The sequence below is a fragment of the Diabrotica undecimpunctata genome, chromosome 8, assembly GCF_040954645.1.
Source record: "Diabrotica undecimpunctata isolate CICGRU chromosome 8, icDiaUnde3, whole genome shotgun sequence".
NCBI lineage: Eukaryota > Metazoa > Arthropoda > Insecta > Coleoptera > Chrysomelidae > Diabrotica > Diabrotica undecimpunctata.
In genome coordinates this window covers 49,570,639-49,587,737 of record NC_092810.1, presented here as the reverse complement: position 1 = coordinate 49,587,737, position 17,099 = coordinate 49,570,639, and the positions used below count along the sequence as shown (strand labels likewise).

The 17,099-nt window shown below is 33.3% G+C and overlaps 1 protein-coding gene across 1 annotated transcript in view; it reads left to right on the top strand.

Annotated features, from left to right (window-relative positions):
• LOC140447526 (orexin/Hypocretin receptor type 1-like) overlaps positions 1–17,099 on the top strand; it is a 1,044,614-nt gene that overhangs the window by 976,034 nt on the left and 51,481 nt on the right. The window lies entirely within an intron of this gene.

Sequence of the window (17,099 nt, the reverse complement as noted above, 5' to 3'; positions counted from 1 at the left end):
TAATAGGTTTTGTGCTACTGGTAATGTTGCATACGAAAAGCTAAACAAAAATAAACCAGTTATTGGTGACAACGTTAACGAACTTAATGTCCTGCTTTCTGTTATGGAGAACCCAAATATTAGTACAAGAAAAATTTCGGATTACCACTAGGGGTACCACTTTCATCCGTAACACATTCAACTTCACCAGCATTTGACAAAACAAGATTATGGTAACCGTTTAAATTTTTGTTTATGGACTTTAGATAAAGTTGGAGAAGATCCTGATTTTTTTAAAAATGTAATATTTACAGACGAATCGACTTTTCATAATAATGGTCTAGTAAATAGACATAAGTTTCATTATTATGACACAGAAAATAAACATTTATTTCGTACTGTTGATCGCCAACACCGATGGAGTGTTAATGTTTGGGGCGGCATTATGGGAGAGTACGTTATCGGCCCGTATTTTTTTGATGGACATCTCAATGGGACAAATTTGCTAAATTTTTTAAAACAAGATTTTTGGACACTGCTTGAGAACCTTCCACTTAGTCTACGAACAAAAATGTGGCTTCAATTGGACGGAGCTCCTGCTCATTTCTCACGTAATGTTAGCAACTACCTTAACAGAAAATTTACAAACAGGTGGATAGGTAGAGACGGTTCATATAATTGGCCCCCTAGGTCACCAGGACTAACCAAGATGGATTTTTTTTAAGTGGGGTTATATTAAATATATTGTATATGCTACACCTCCTACTACTAGAGATGACATGAAATTAAGAATTACAAACGCGTTTGCTTCAATAACTCCTGCTATATTATATACTGTAAGTAAATCATTCGAAGATACAATCTCTTGTTGTATTGCACAAGATGGCAAGCAATTTGAACATCTGTTACATACCTAAACATTTTTTAGTTATACTAAGTTTTGGATTATTTTGTATTATTTATGTTCATTATTCATATTGTATTATTTTGTATTATTTGTTTTATTAAAATTCTTTCTGTTTCGTTATGTATTTAATTGTTTTCAAAAAAAGAGTGTGTGCTCGTAAGCACGTAAGAAGTTATAGGTACATGTTATTATTATTATTATTATTATTATGAATTCAACGAAATACATATATTTTACAGTTTTATTTTTATTTAAATATTAAACTTATTTTAATACTTAAAATAATACAAAAAATTAAACATAACGTTAATATCTACGTCATTTTTGAAAACTGTAACCTTTGCGCAGTTGCCTTTCACTTGATGAATCGGAGAAAATCTAAAAAACATCAGATTTTCAACAAATTTGTTTTATTTTCTTTTCATCATATTTTAATACTGCCGTCCTAACATGAAAGGTCCTATCTGCAAAATTTGGTAAAATGGCTTTATTGGCTCATGGCATGCGTAAACATATTATCTATGTATGTACAAAATGAAATTGTCCTATAAGCGTCTTAAGTGCCTTATTATATACCTAAATAGTTTGTCCTAACTGACTAAAAAGCAATGTTTACTAACATAAATTGTCCTATCTCACATATGCTAAGAAAAATTGTCCGTTTTAACTTTAGAAATGCAGTTAGGACTATTTAAGGTAGCATTTTATACTGAACGGCATCAGTTAGGACAATTTTGCGTAGTACGACAAAAGCATGTTTGTAACATAACTTGAAATAATTAATTATAAAAGGTATTTGTTATTATCAGACATTGGGTGTACGCTCATGTTTTTTCTATTTTAAGTAAATATATTGTGAGAAGTGGATGAAGGGTAAGTTTAATAATGTTACCTTACGTATAAGCAAAAACTGATTGTAATTAGTGTTTGTAGTAGTAGCAAAAAATATAGACGCATATGCGTCTATATTCATTGGTAGTAGCAATGTAGCGTTACTTAGCCGGAACAGCGATAGATGTAAACTTATGGTATTTAGCCAAAATAGAGAATGATCCAGATTATATACCTGGGCTGTCCAATGAATATCCGATATATAACCAGAAGAGAACGAATTTAACTTCGTTCAGGATTTCATTCGAGATATTCATTTTACAGCTCACAATTATAAACAACACAGTTGATAAAGCTAAGAGTAAACTGTATACAAAAACTGGGAAAATAAGAAAAAGAAAACAAATTGAAGAGCCATTTGTCGAAAGAAAGAAACAAAAAAGAGAAAGTTACATAAGAGCTTATAAAGTTAAAAAGTCACGTAAATTCAAATTCAATTGCGCTAAAAAAAATTTCGTATACTAGTCAAAAAGACATTAACACACAATACTGGCTAGAATATCTTGGACATATAATCAGAGGACCAAGATGTGAGTTCCTTCGGCTAATTCTCAACGGTAAAATCGAAGGAAAGAAGTGGATAGGACGGAAGAAACTCTCTTGGTTGAGGAATTTGCGGCAGTGGACAGGTTTGACAGCGGACCAATTGCTACACGTAGCGCAAGACCGAGATCAGTATAAAAATATTATAAGCATGGTAGTCGCCGACGTTCCGTAGGGATATGGCACTCTAAGAAGACTGGCTATTGGAAAAGAATACCAAAAACAGTTTTTTTTTGAGCTGCGTAAAATAATTTGAGAAAAAAAGAAATACATCTTAGAATCAAACATTACCAAGAGTGTATTCCTACAAATACTATCTAACATCAAAGAAAGCCGAAGAAGTGTGTATTTGTACAATGAAAAGCGTGAAAAGATATTTCTTTTGGCGACCTTTGGCTATGAAAAAGACAATGATAGACTCATTGCTGTAGAAAATATAATAATCAAATTTTTTGAGCCAGGTCATACTATTATGGCAGCAGATTCATTTCATCGCCAAGTTGAGCTTGCCCCCAAAAGAAAAAAAAGTATATGATTTTGACGATTTTTTCGAAAGGGTAAAACAAGCCAATTCATCAAAAGTTAATTTAATAAAAATGCTACTTTTTAACTTCACTGACTGTACCTCCAAATATAAGTTACAAAAGCAGATTTCTATCGTTTACTTAAAAGATATAGTTTGTCATTTTAAAAGAAGAAATTATTACAAAACAGAACTTGAAAACAATTTTATTGATTTAAAAGATATTTTTATAATGAGATACGTTAAGGGTAGACTAACGATTACCCAAATTCGTAATACATGTCGCGGTGTAACTTTAGATAGAAAAAAATCTTCTATCCAAATAAAAGCGCACGTATTAAGTGTAAAACTTATTATAATAAAATTAAAAGTGTTCATTTAATTGGAATTTCAGTTTCATTTAGGACAATTTTAGTAAGTAATGCAAAAAAACGTACTTCATATACACTAAGTTAAATTGTCCTAAGTGACAATATAATCAAAAATCGACTAACCTGGAAAGAATAAATCAAAATTATGACCAGCACCTAAATTCTATTCTCCGACATAATATATAAAATAAAACATAAAAAGTTTCTTAAATTACCAAGCGTTATACAATGAAAAGAAACAAAAACTGGATTTTCTCAAAACCTAAATTTTGCAGATAGGACCTTTCATGTTAGGACGGCAGAATACTAATTATCCTATTCCCAACGAATACCAAGCCAAAGACATAAAAATTTTAGTTTATTTACAAAAAATGTATTTACAACTAGGTACACTGGTTTCGTTTATAACAATATGTCAATATGATGGGTTTAAAAATCGAAAGTAACAATTATAAATATTTAAAATCGATTTCCGTTTAACAAAATTTTAAATTACGGCAAAACTATCAGTCCTAGTTATAGGACATCCGTATATCATTCAAAAGAGAATTTTTTTTAATTTGATAATTCATTAATATACAGGGTGTTCCATTTAAAATAAGCCTTATATTACACATTGAATAATGCAATAATGAAACTACAAATTTTGAACACCCTGTAAATAAATGTTTAATAATTAATCATGAAATACATTCGACCAATATCCAGCTATTTAGATGTATGAGTAATTTTATTAGAATTGCTTAAATAAATTAAGAATAAGTCCTCGTTTAAAGTTTTAAATTTTAAGAAAATTCGAAATAACTCAGAACACTCTGTACATAGGTATAGGGAAGTCTTATGAAACTATACCTTATTTTTTGCAGACAATTGGAAAACCCAATAAAATACAGAGTGTTCCATAAGAAAAAATATAACTTTGAAAATCTTCCGTCCCGTTAGTGGTGACTCACCCTGTATATGCCGAGAACATTTTTCCCAGCTTTGTACTGAGTGCTATGAAGGCCAACAATAAATAAAAAATTGTAGCATAAGTTTAAAATAAAAGATGTTTGGTATATATTTAAGTTCTACTTGTTTTTTATTAAGTAAAACCAAAACTATGTATACGGTCGATTTGACCATTCGCGTGTTACAATGTAAATTTTTTGGCGCGTGTAATGTCAGGTTAAAACCCCCTACACACGTACCGAATAAACAACCTAACTGTCGTGGCCGACAAAGCTAGGTCCGACAATGTTGGGCCCGAGGGTTGGTGTGTGTCTAAGCTTGTTGACCGGCAAAAATAGTTGTTACATCCCATCCCGACAGTTTGGGTGTCGGGAAGTGGGCTGTAGGAATATCGCGGTTGTATAACCAAATTGGTCGGCCCGAACGTAAAGGAAAAAATCAGTAAAAATCAGGTGAGATACCTTTTTGTCCTTTTTAATTTGCGAGAGGGTGTGTAAGTACTTTCACATATTGTGTTGTGTTCTTGGTAACCAGGACTACACACATCATGAACAGCGCTTAACCATCTACATCTATATAAAACAACTTCAATTCTAACTCAAAAGCATAGGTCGATGCCGCACTCTCCAGATCTCTTCCCTCTTCGTTTCCTAGAATGAAACAAGTTATTGTCATGCACTTTATTTCAAATACCCTTTTACTTAAATATACTAAAGCCATTAGTAAAATCGTTCATCCAAAAGATATTATTGTTGCATCTAGCATTTCGAATAATCTAATTTGCATTTTTCCCCATTGACCGACATCGTTGATCAATTATATCAGTATGTCAAAAGTGCATTTCGTGACTAAATTTTTAGTGAACTATACAAAGCCATAAAACACTTGAAGAAGCAATAAGTAACCAACAAGATGTACCAGAAGTCCTTCCGGAAAAAGTAGAATCGACAATTACAAAAATAAAAAGCAGTAAAGCAGCTAGAATGGATGACTTAACAGTGGAACTGCTTAAATACGCTGACAAAAAACCTGGAAAATATTATTAGACATATTTACAAACTGCCTGAGATCAAGATACATACCAGAATACTGAAATACAGCAAACATAATTCTCATGCATAAAAAAGGAGCAAAGAGATTATCAAAAATGACAGACCTATAAGTCTACTATCAATCATATACAAGATATTCACAAAGATCATTAACCTTCATCGGACTGGCCGGGGTCTATTTTGACTCCAGATCACAATTTTTGGCTGTTACTTTATAGATCTTAATCTTAGATAGATCTTTATCTATCCGTAGTTTATATATTGTATTGATAAAAAATTATGGCTACAAGAACATTTAACGGTTAGATTAAATTTTAACTTTAATTTTATAGGCTGGGGTCTCCTAATACCCCGACCAGTCTTTTATGTAATATAAAATAAATTCTAATAAAGTTGTATTAATGTGGGAATCCTATAGATTTTACGAATTAGTGTGAGGGTACTATGGTTTTATGTAAGGGATTTACATGTTATAATGGGAAATTCCCCGAGCTGCGATAAAATTTAACGAAATAATATACTAATATTGAGTTCCAGTGTCAGTTGGTTTCTGGTCGTATTTTTGAATAGTGCATAAAATTCTAAACATGAGTTACGTTTCATTTAGATCTAGCCCAAAGAAACTGAGCGAAGATGAACTTTTACGTTTACTTGAAAGTGATAATCCAGAGCTTAATATTAACCTTCGAGTGGTAACGTACGGTCCCTGACACCGACGTAGTAGATTTTTCGCGCTAAAACTCAAATGTGCATATTGTTTTGTTCGCGCGGTCAGGTAGCTTTCGAATCCTCATCACGCTATTCAGTCTTGAAAAATCTGTAGCCGAGTGCAAATAGTCCATAATGTTATTCGACCTGACAGAGTGAGCGAAAGAGGTTATCATTTCTGTTATACTCAACGGTAAGTTTTTGTCATTTTTGGTCCATATTCAGTTTAAATAATAGATATTTATTTTAGGATTTGTATGTGACTATGGCTTACGAAAGAGAACAAATCAGGTTGCAACAACTTTTTGGCGAAATTGTTGCTAATTCCGAACCGGAACCAGAAGATAACAACGCATGTTTACAAGATGATTGTTCAGAAGTTCTAGAATATGCTACCAATTCAGAGGAAAATTTCTGTGATAAACAATGTCGAAAATCATGTACCAGTAAAAGTAATACCGCGCATACCACGTTTGTTTGGGAAAGATGGAACAAGGTGGAGGAAACATCATGAATTTAATCGTAACGTTCGAAATCGTACTGAAAATCTTCTACCCAATCTGGCATGACCAAAAAGTGATATTAGGCAAAAATTGGTGATAAAAAAAATTTGGGAATATTAGAATGCACCAATAAGTTCATAGCATTAAAACGCTATGACACAGTCAATAACAGAACGGCTAGGCCAATTGCTCTTATAGAATTAAAAGCTCTGTTTTGGCTGTTGTAGATATCTGGCGCTAACAAAAGCAATCATCAGAATGCTGATGATTTATTTAGAACAGATGGAAGGTCAATGGAGATTTATCGCCTTACGATATCGAACGTAAGAGGTTCCAGTTTGTCATCGAAACGTAAGACACATTCGAAGACACGGTTCGATGACAAAAGCACTAATACAAGAATACAAGGCAAGAATTCGACAAGTTGGCCGCAATAAGTGAGATTTTTGAAGGTTTCAATTCTAATCTACCGAAGTATTACAATCTTACAGCATATACTACGACAGATACAAAGTTAGAAGTCTTTCGTGGCAAATGTTCATTTAGGATTTATATACCAAATAAACCAAATCGTTACGGTATAAAAATATATGCTTTAGCAGACGCTGAAATGTATTATACGTCCAAGATGGAAGTATATATTGGTAGACAGCTAACAGGAAAATATTTTGTTGATATGTCAAATATGTCACTTGTACCTCGTCTGTGTGAACCGATTTGGGGAACGAAAAGAAACGTTACCATGAATAATTTTTTTACAAGCGTTCAGCTTGCGCAATTACTTCAACGTGAACATCGTATAACTGTTATAGAAACGATACGAAAGAATAAACTTCAAATTCCTTTAGTGCTAACACAACAAAGACCAGAAAAAACCAGTATGTTCGCATTTCAAGAGAAGTGTACCCTTGTATCGTATGTACCCTGAAAAGGTAAAAATGTTTTAGTGATATCTTGTATGCATTACGACGACAACATTGATAATGCAACAGGTAAATCAAAAATAAACATAGATTATAATTAATAAGACTAAAGGAGGCGTGGATGCCGTGGACAAACTCTGCGCGGCATACAATTGCGCTAGAGCAACCCGTCGCTGGCCAATGGTCATTTTTGACAGTTATTTGAATGTCGCTGGGATAAATTCCTACATTATATACAAATCGAATACAGACACACGCATTCCTAGACAAAAGCTTTTGGAAGACTTAGGTTTTCAACTTATTGACGAACATATTCGCAGACGAGCCCTAGAACAAACTATTCCAGGGACAATTCGTATAAGGTAAGTGGAAATTTGTGACATGCAGACAAGAAATCAACCTACCCAGAATAATGTGTATGGAAGATATACGTTCTGCAGTAGTAAGAAAAACCGCAAAACTCGGTTTCTTTGTAGGCAGTGTGGCAAATACATGTGTTTGGAACATTTAATCGGACTATGCGTTGTGTGAAGTGTAGGAGAAAATAAGGAAGCAAACGGACATAAGTTTCAGTTTATGTTGGACATCTGTTGAATAATTTTAATTTTTTTTGATATTTTAACCCTTGTTTTTATGTTTGTTGATATTTTGTATTCAAAATAAAAAATGGAAAATCACTTGGGGTGGATGAAATCCTAACAGAGCAGATAAAACACCTCGGGCAAAAAGCGAGACAATGGGTGCTCGATCTATTTAACATCTGTCGCTCTACTTACCAGATTCCAAAACTGTGACGAAATCAAAAGTGGTAGCCCCTCTGAAACCTGGGAAAGACCCTAAACTACCAAGTCGCTACCGTCCGATATCTCTGCTATGCCATTTGTATAAATTGTATGAACGCCTCATTTTAAACCGCATCCAGAAAACATTACTAACTGCAAAACTATTCCCACAACAAGCAGGCTTCAGACCAGGTAAATCATGCATAGGCCAAGTGCTGAACGTAACAGAATATATAAAGGTGGAATTTAAGCAGAAAGAGATAGTGAGAGTAGCCTTGATAGACCTCACAGCAGCCTCTTAATCGATAAACCACAGAACATTGCTAACTAAGATCTATAACACTGTGCTTGACTATGACCTGGTAAATATCATTAGATCACTGTTGTGTAATAGACGTTTCTACGTTATGCTAAATGGAAAGAAGAGCAGATGGAGAACCCAAAAAAATGGCCTACCTCAAGGAAGCGTTCTGGCGCCATCCTTATTTAACATCTACACCAACGATCAACCAATGCAACCCCAAACTGAGAGTTTTGTCTATGCTGACGACCTTGGTATAGCCGTAAAGGGGAAAACACTCACACAAATAGAGTCGACAATGGAAGAGGCTTTAAACATGATGTCAACTTACTACAAACAAAACTCATTAAAGCCAAACCCTACTAAAGCCCAAGTATGTGCATTCCATCTCAACAACCAACTGGCTCATGTAAAACTGAATGTTTTACATGAGCCCAAGTATATTGCAGTGGTACTAGACCGGTCACTAAAGTATAAATTCCACTGTCAGAGTACAAGACAAAAGGTTTCCATGAGAAACAACCTTCTCCGGAAACTTGTAGGGAGCAAGTGGGGTGCAAACACAAAGGTCTTAAAGACAACAGCTGAGGCCTTATGTTTCTTAACAGGGGAATATGCTTGTCCCGTCTGGGGTAGATCTAGACACGTCCAACAAGTCACCACGGCGTTAAATGAAACATGTAGAATAATTACCGGTTGTATGAAGCCTACCCCTCTACCCCTACTGTACTGGGTAGCTGGATACGCATTACCAGACGACCGTAGATGCGCCTCACAATATCGGGAGAAGTTCAGGCAAACTTTTGATGAAAGGCACCAATTATACGGATTTGACGAACTGCCAGGAATCAGCCGACTTAAATCAAGGAAAAGGTTTATTAGAAATGTCAGCGTCGAACCACCCGAACTGTTCCCCCTACATCCAGAACGACCTAATGGAATGAACCTGGACTGGAGAACCTGGCGGACACTCAATTGCATACGCACAGGTGTTGCCCCTGTAAAACAGAATCTCATTAAATGGGGCATCAAGACAGACAGCGACACACTTTGTGAATGTGGGGAAATACAGAACGTGGAGCACCTGAGAGTATGCAGACTTTGCCCATCACAGTGCACCCTCGATGATTTATGGCTCGCAAATACAAAGGGTGTAGACGTAGCCCGATATTGGTCAGAAAAACTATAGTCGGATCCAGACACAAAAAAAAATATGTATTCAAAAACTTGATATGTTTTTCTAAATTGTTTTTCAATTATGTTAGTATCTAAATGAAGCCAATTTTTTTGAATGTGCGTTGTTTTCTTGAAAATAAATAAATATTGATCACTTCTTACTATATTGGTATTTAAATATAGTTATATTAAATATTTGGTCAAATATTAACAAAAAATCACAGCCTAAGATATTCATTATTAAAAAAGTCGGTGTCGCAGACCGACGTTACCAACTCTGTTACAAGAATTCACGTTACCGGCGGAAGGTTAATGATGATACAGCAAGTGATTTAGAAGACGAAGATGTACCCGAGGTAAAAGAAGAAAATCACCTTATTATTGATCACAACATAAAGCAAAATGAACCAACAGTTACTGACTTCGAAGGCTTACCGGTATATGTATCTAAAAATGGAACTGAGTGGTCAAGGTTACCAAAAAACACAAAAGAGAAACGCGCAAAGGCCAATATTCGTGTATATGCTCTAGGACTTACAAATTTCAGTGATGATATATCATGTATCAAAAACGCTCTTTTTCTGTTTTTTTTTTCAGACGAAATTCTAAACATAATTGTCATGGAAACTAATCGAAAGGCTCAAGCGTACTACGATAAATGGAATATTGAAAACCCAAATAAAACTAAAGTGTATGTTTGCGTTGATTCTATAGAGATTCAAGCCTATATTAGAGTATTGCTTATACTCTAATATAGGCTTGAAGGGGCCTCTAGAGAGGGGGCATTTGGGCCTGTAGGACCCATCGCCGGCTCTTCGGGCTTCTTCCTATCCCCGGAATTGGATCGGGTATTCACCATCTTTGGTTTGTCGCTGGTAGAAAGGTTAAATACCACCGCTGTTATAAATAACAGTTCCAGTGACAAATATCTGTTATAGGTAACGGTTCCAAGGAACAGTTACAAAGTAACAGAGCAGAAATGGAAAACAGATAGGTAAAAATGATCTAAGTATTCCTTGACTTATGGAAGGAATAACTTAGTAAACAAGTAAATTAAATGGTATAAAAATATAATGCAAAGAAAAAAAATGTTTCTAAGTGTTTCTTGACTTACGGAAGAAACAACTTAGGACAGAAATATAGATAAATGAAATATGTAAATGTGAGAGTAAAATATGGAAATATTTCTAAGTGTTTCTTGACTTACGGAAGAAACGTCTTAGAGTGGAAAAATAAAATACTCAAAATATAAAACCAGAAATTCAAAAATGAAACAGATTATAGAAATATGTCTAAGTGTTTCTTGACTTACGGAAGAAACAACTTAGAACAGGAGATAAACAAGAGAATCAAATATAGTAAAATAAATGCACAAATAAGTGTTTCTTGACTTACGGAAGAACGACTTGTAATAGAAAATAAGAAAAATCAAATATAGAAAAGATGTGGAAGTATTGCTAAGTGTTTCTTGACTTACGAAAGAAACAAATTAGCATAAAATAGAAAATCAAAAAGACAAATGTATTAAGTATTTTCTTAACTTAAGGAAGAAAATATCTTAGATAAAATATCGGAAATAATAATGCAACAATAATTATGAAAATATTTCTAAGTGTTCTTTTGACTTACCGGAAAAGAACGGCTTAGACAAACAATTAAAATAACAAGTCAAATATTCAGAGAAATATTCCTAAGAGTTCTTTGACTTACCGGAAAGAACTACTTAGACAAAGTACAAATCAAAATATAAAATAGAAAAAGCAAGATAAATATTTCTAAGTGTTCTTAACTTACGGAAGAACAACTTAGACACAAAATACAAGAAAAATAAACAATCAAAATAATCAAATAAAATATCAAACAATCAGTACATGAACAAATATAGATCAATGTAATATTCTAACCTGAAAAGGTCTGAATATACAATAATGCTAAAATAAAAATGGTATATAATAAATCAGAAATAAAACAATAACTTAGTTGGAACAATAATAGCACCGACTAGGTCTACAGTAGAAGAGGCAAGCTCGACTGATCGATGAGAGAAAATCTACCTGCTTTTATGTAAAACAAATCCTTTGTTTTTCGTAGCAAAAGTGGAATTTCCCTGCATCGAGTCATTAGAAATTTGGATTTGGCCAAACTTGGAATTCCCAAGTATTTTGACCGATATCCAAATTCCTTGATGCGTCCGGCACAGCTGTCAGCTCCTGGCTGACACGCTGACGGAGGACAATATAAGTAAGCATAAAATGTACTTATATTTTGGCACTCGGCAAGGAACTTATAAAAAAATATGTTTTCAGATGTTATAACAATAAGGACATCGAAAAGAATAAAAAGCGTCATATGGCAGATGTATTTTCAGAATTTTTTAATATTACTGAGCCCAGATTAGAACAAACAAAAAATACAAGGGACGGTACAGTATGTGGTGTAGAGGCAAAGACAGAAAAATCAGTAAAATATGTGTAAAATGTAACAATTTTGTATGTCTAGAACCCGCAAAATCAGATAGTTTGTGTACATTGTACAAATAGTATATAGTTGTTATTTAGTCTGTTAGCGTCAGCAATAGAATATATTTTGTAGTATTGTGTATGCTTTAGTCTAATAAATGTTCAATATTATAAAAATAATTGTTTACAGGTACAGTTTAGTTGGTATAAGCATAGTTCACCCACTTAAGAATGGGGTCCGTTCAGACCCCAGTCGTCTTTTGTGTAATATTTTGAGGCCCGTCCGATGAAGGTTAACAACAAATTAACAAATGCATTAGATGCTGCACAGCAAGGAGAGCAAGCTGGCTTCAGAAGTGAATTCAGTACCCTAAATCATATCCATACACTTCGAGAACTAATAAGTAGAACTAAAGAATATGAAATACCGCTAGCATTATCCTTCATATATTTCAAGAAGGATTTTAATTCTATATATCCCAAGTCCGTAATAGAATCTATGACCAACTAAGGCAGTAAAAAACCGTATTAGAGACTTTAGCAAATATATACAGACAACAAAAGCTAAGGTAAAAATGTATAAAAACACTCTAGAATTTCCCACTACCAGAGGCGTCCGACAAGAAGACGCAATATCGCCAAATCTCTTTACTGCAACTCTTGAAAATATATTCAACAAAATGAACTTGCAGGACAAATGCCTACTCATTGATAGAGAATACCTCAACCATCTACACACAACTAAATTTATGACATCATCTGATATTCTTATATTAGCATATCTGATATTCTTATATCTATTATTTTAAGCAAATTTAAAAAGACAATTCTACCAAGTCAAAAAATATTTGATAAGTAATGACCTACATAAGGTGTACATTATCAATAAGTCAGAAATCTATTTATACGGCACACGAGAAAAAAAATCCTACAACTAACACACCAAACAAGAGTAATCAAGGCATGCATAAGAAAAAAATTATATCAGATGTGAGCAAGTCATTAGTAATTGAATACATTAATTTTTTTCCTCGTGTTCCTTCACATTACTGCACAGCTGGTACAGCTAGGGAGTATCTGGATTCATTATTGAATGTGAAAAAAATGTATGAATTATATAAAAGTTTTGAAGATGAAAAACAAGTACAACCAGTATTAGAATCTGTATATCCACAAATTTTTTGCAATAATTTTAACCTATATTTTCACATTCCCAAGAAGGATAGGTACCGTTTAACCGTTTATGTAAAGAGTATCATTTATTGGAACAGGAGAATAGGGTTTTGATGAGAAACAAACCATATTTCAGCAGCATAATGTTAAAAAGGATGCTGCTCAAAAAGAAAGAAATCGTGACAGAGTAGGACTTACTCCAGTGTTGTCTTTCGATCTCCAAAGTGTGCTAAGCTTACCAAAAGCAGAAATAAGCAATTTCTTTTACAAACCAAAATTTATCATTTACAATCTGACTGTTTACTTTTTAGTTTCCATAGATGCGTATTGTGCTCTTTGGACCGAGAAAATGATGGAAACATCTGCTAATGACATCGCTAGTGCGCTTTACAGAATATTAGAAAGAGTGTTAGCTGACAATCCCAGTATAACAGAACTAATCCTGTGGTTAGATAGCTATGTTTCGCAGAATAGAAATTCAGTGATTTTTTACGCTCTAGGTATTTTATACCAGAACATTCAAATTTATAAAATATTACAATGAAATTTTTTACCCCTGGTCATTCATGTGTGCCAGAAACCGATAATGCGGGCAGTTGCATTGACCGCGTACTTCTGAAATCCTAATAATATTCTTCAATTTCATTGTTTCGACTTCTTTTTAAGGTAAATAGTAAAACACTTTATCACATTATAGAAATCCAAGAAAATGATTTTAAAAATTTCCAAGAAAGTGCACATCTTATTTCTATTCTCGTTTCTCTAAAGTAATATATTTAATATTTTTAAGATGCTTTTATGAACTTAAATATAAAGTCTCAAATATGGTACAGCTACAGGCAACTACTTTTACTGCTAATTTTAGAAACAATAAAACCACAAGATCTGAGATCGAAAATAAGTTAGAACATCCCAGCATTTTCAAAAATAAAAACCAGTCACAAAAAAAAACAATATAAAAGCGATTAATCTATATATCGATGGATGCCCGAGGCAAACAAAAACTAGTATATGACAATTTTGTAGAAACTAGGATCTCTTTTCGATTATGAATATCTTGTAGCCATACCAGTAATAAAAGAATTATTTTTTTTTGTTGTTTCAAGCCATTAAAAAATTTCTTTCTTTCTTTCTTTCTTCCCTTCCTTTTACCCTATCAGGATGTCGGATTTGGGCTAGCTATTTTAATTTCCATTTACCCACCTCTTCCATTATTTTCTGTTTCCTGCCATTATTTTCAATTCCTCGAGTGATTTTTGCCTCTACTACTTGCTGTATCCATTTTTTTCTTGGTCTGCCTCTTTTTCTTTTTCCGATGTGTTTTGCTTAATAAAATTTTCTTGTTTTTCTATTGGATTGCATCCTCATCAGATGCCCATACCAGTTCATTTGTCTCTTTGCTATTTTGTTCATTATCGGTTCCTGGTTGGCCATTCTCCTAATAGTCTCGTTGCTTAATCTATCCCATTTTGTCTTTCCAACTATCCTTCTTAGATGTCTCATCTCCATTGCGTTTATCCTGCTCTTATGTTTTTCCAGAATTGTCCAGTTTTCACTTGCGTAGAGCACAGTCAGTATCACTATTGTTTTATATATTTTTATTCTTGTTTCTCGTGCAAGTTTTCTTTTTTCCATTATTGAGGTTAACTTATAATATAACTTGTTTGATTTCTTTGCTCTATTTGTTATTTCCCAGTCTATTTTTCCGTCATTAGTTATTATACTTCCCAGGTATTCGTAAGTTGTTACTATTTCCAATTCGGAGTTTTTACATTTTATCTTTATTTGATTATCTTTTTTATCTCCTTTGCCGCTGATTATCATTATCTTACTTTTTTCCTCGTTTATCTCCATTTTAAGTTCTTCTATTTGCTCTACCCATATATCCATTATTTTCTGCATTTAATTCTCGGAATCTGCTATTAGTACTATGTCGTCTGCATACATTAAGGACTCTATTGTTACCGGTTGTAATCTGCGGTAACCTATTATTGTCTGTAGCTGATTGGTTCTGACTCTAGTGTTTCTTAGCAATTCGTTCATTACTATTATGAATAGCAAAGGGCTGAGACTATCTCCATGTTTAATACCTCTCTTCCAATTAAATGCTTCCAATCTTTCCCCTGTTATTTGTACCCTTCCTTTTACCTCTTTGTAAGTACTTTCTATAATTTTTATCAATGCATTAGGTACGTTTATTTTCCTCAAGCATTTCCTTATAATATGTCTTTCTAACATGTCAAATGCTGCTCTTAAGTCTATGAGTGCTAATACTAGTTTTTCCCCGTATCTATAATTCTTTCTATTAGGTTTCTAATAATATATATGTTGTCATTTGTCTGTCTTCCCGTTCTAAATGCCGTTTGTTCTTCTCCCAATACTATTTCTACGTCTTGTCTCAGACTCTTCTCTATTATTTTCGTATATATTTTAAAACATACCGATGACAGATATATTGCTCTATAGTTGTCGCAGTTTACATGTTCTCCCTTTTTGATTATTGGCACGATGATATTGTTCTGCCAGTCTTTGGGGATTGTTTGTTGTTCCCACGCCTCTTTATATATTTTCCATAGCCAGTTTATTTCTTCTTCTCCCATGTATTTTACCATTTCCGGTTCAATTTCATCATCTCCACCTGCCTTGCCTATTTTTAGATTTGATAATCCTTCTATTACTTCTTCTCTACTTATTTGCTCTGGTTCTGTGTTTTCTTCACCTTCATTGATTATATTGTCTTTCTTCATCACTTCGGTATCAAATTTTTTCTCATAATATTCTTTCCATACCCTAGCTATTTGTTCTGGGCTTATTTGTATTTCGTTTGAAGTATCTCTTACTGTGTTTATTTTCTTTCGTTTTCCCTGCCTTATGTGTCGTATTGTCGTCCAAAAGTTTCTATTATTTGTTATATATTCTTAAGTTCTTCTCCAAATTCTTTCCATGTTTTTGCTTTTGCTTGTGTGACTGCCTTTTTTGCCAATCGTCTCTGCCTATAGTATTTTTCTTTATATTCTTCTAATCCCGTTTCCATGCTCTTTTCTTTTTTTTATGTCTGTCTTCACTTCTTTATTCCACCATCTTGTCCTTTTTAACTGTTTATTATATTTTTTGATTCCACACACTTCAGTTGCTGTTGCCTTTAATACTTCACTGACTGTATTTTATCTTTCTTCCATTGTCCATGTTTCTTTTTGACACTCTATTTGTCTCAGTCTTTTGTTAGTTTCCTCAGTGTAAAATTCTCGCATACTTTTTATCTTTAGTTTGTTTACATTTACTTTCTTGTACTCTTTTCTTTCCATTTCCTCCATTTTTTCATTTTCCAGTTTTGCAGTGACCATCCTGTGTTGTGTAGACAGTTTGGGTTCATTTTCCGTTAAGATGTTTTTTATATTTTGTTCCAGGTTTCTCGTATAGACTATATAGTCGATTAAGCTTTTCGCATTTTTCTCTTCAGCCACAAATGTATATGTGTCGTTAATTGTTTGTTCACTGAATGTGTTTCCTATTATATATTAAAAAATTTATATTTCAAATATAAATTCTACGAATAAGTTCATTTTATTTATATATATTCAACTTATTAATAAAAGGTGATAATAGTCTGTTTTTTGTGCTACTTGGACTACCTTTCTTGCAGTGTCGCAAAAAATATATAAATGCATCGTTGCATGTGACATTGAAAAAAAATAATAACGTATCTTTGATGTATCAAAGTGGTATGTTATTTTTGTATCCCTAATTTGATATCAGAAACTAGAATTTTCAATAAGTTTTAAAAAATTTTTGGTAATTATTAATGTCTACTGAACCGTTTGGTTAAAAAAAAGGTATATTAATAATTATCCAAATAC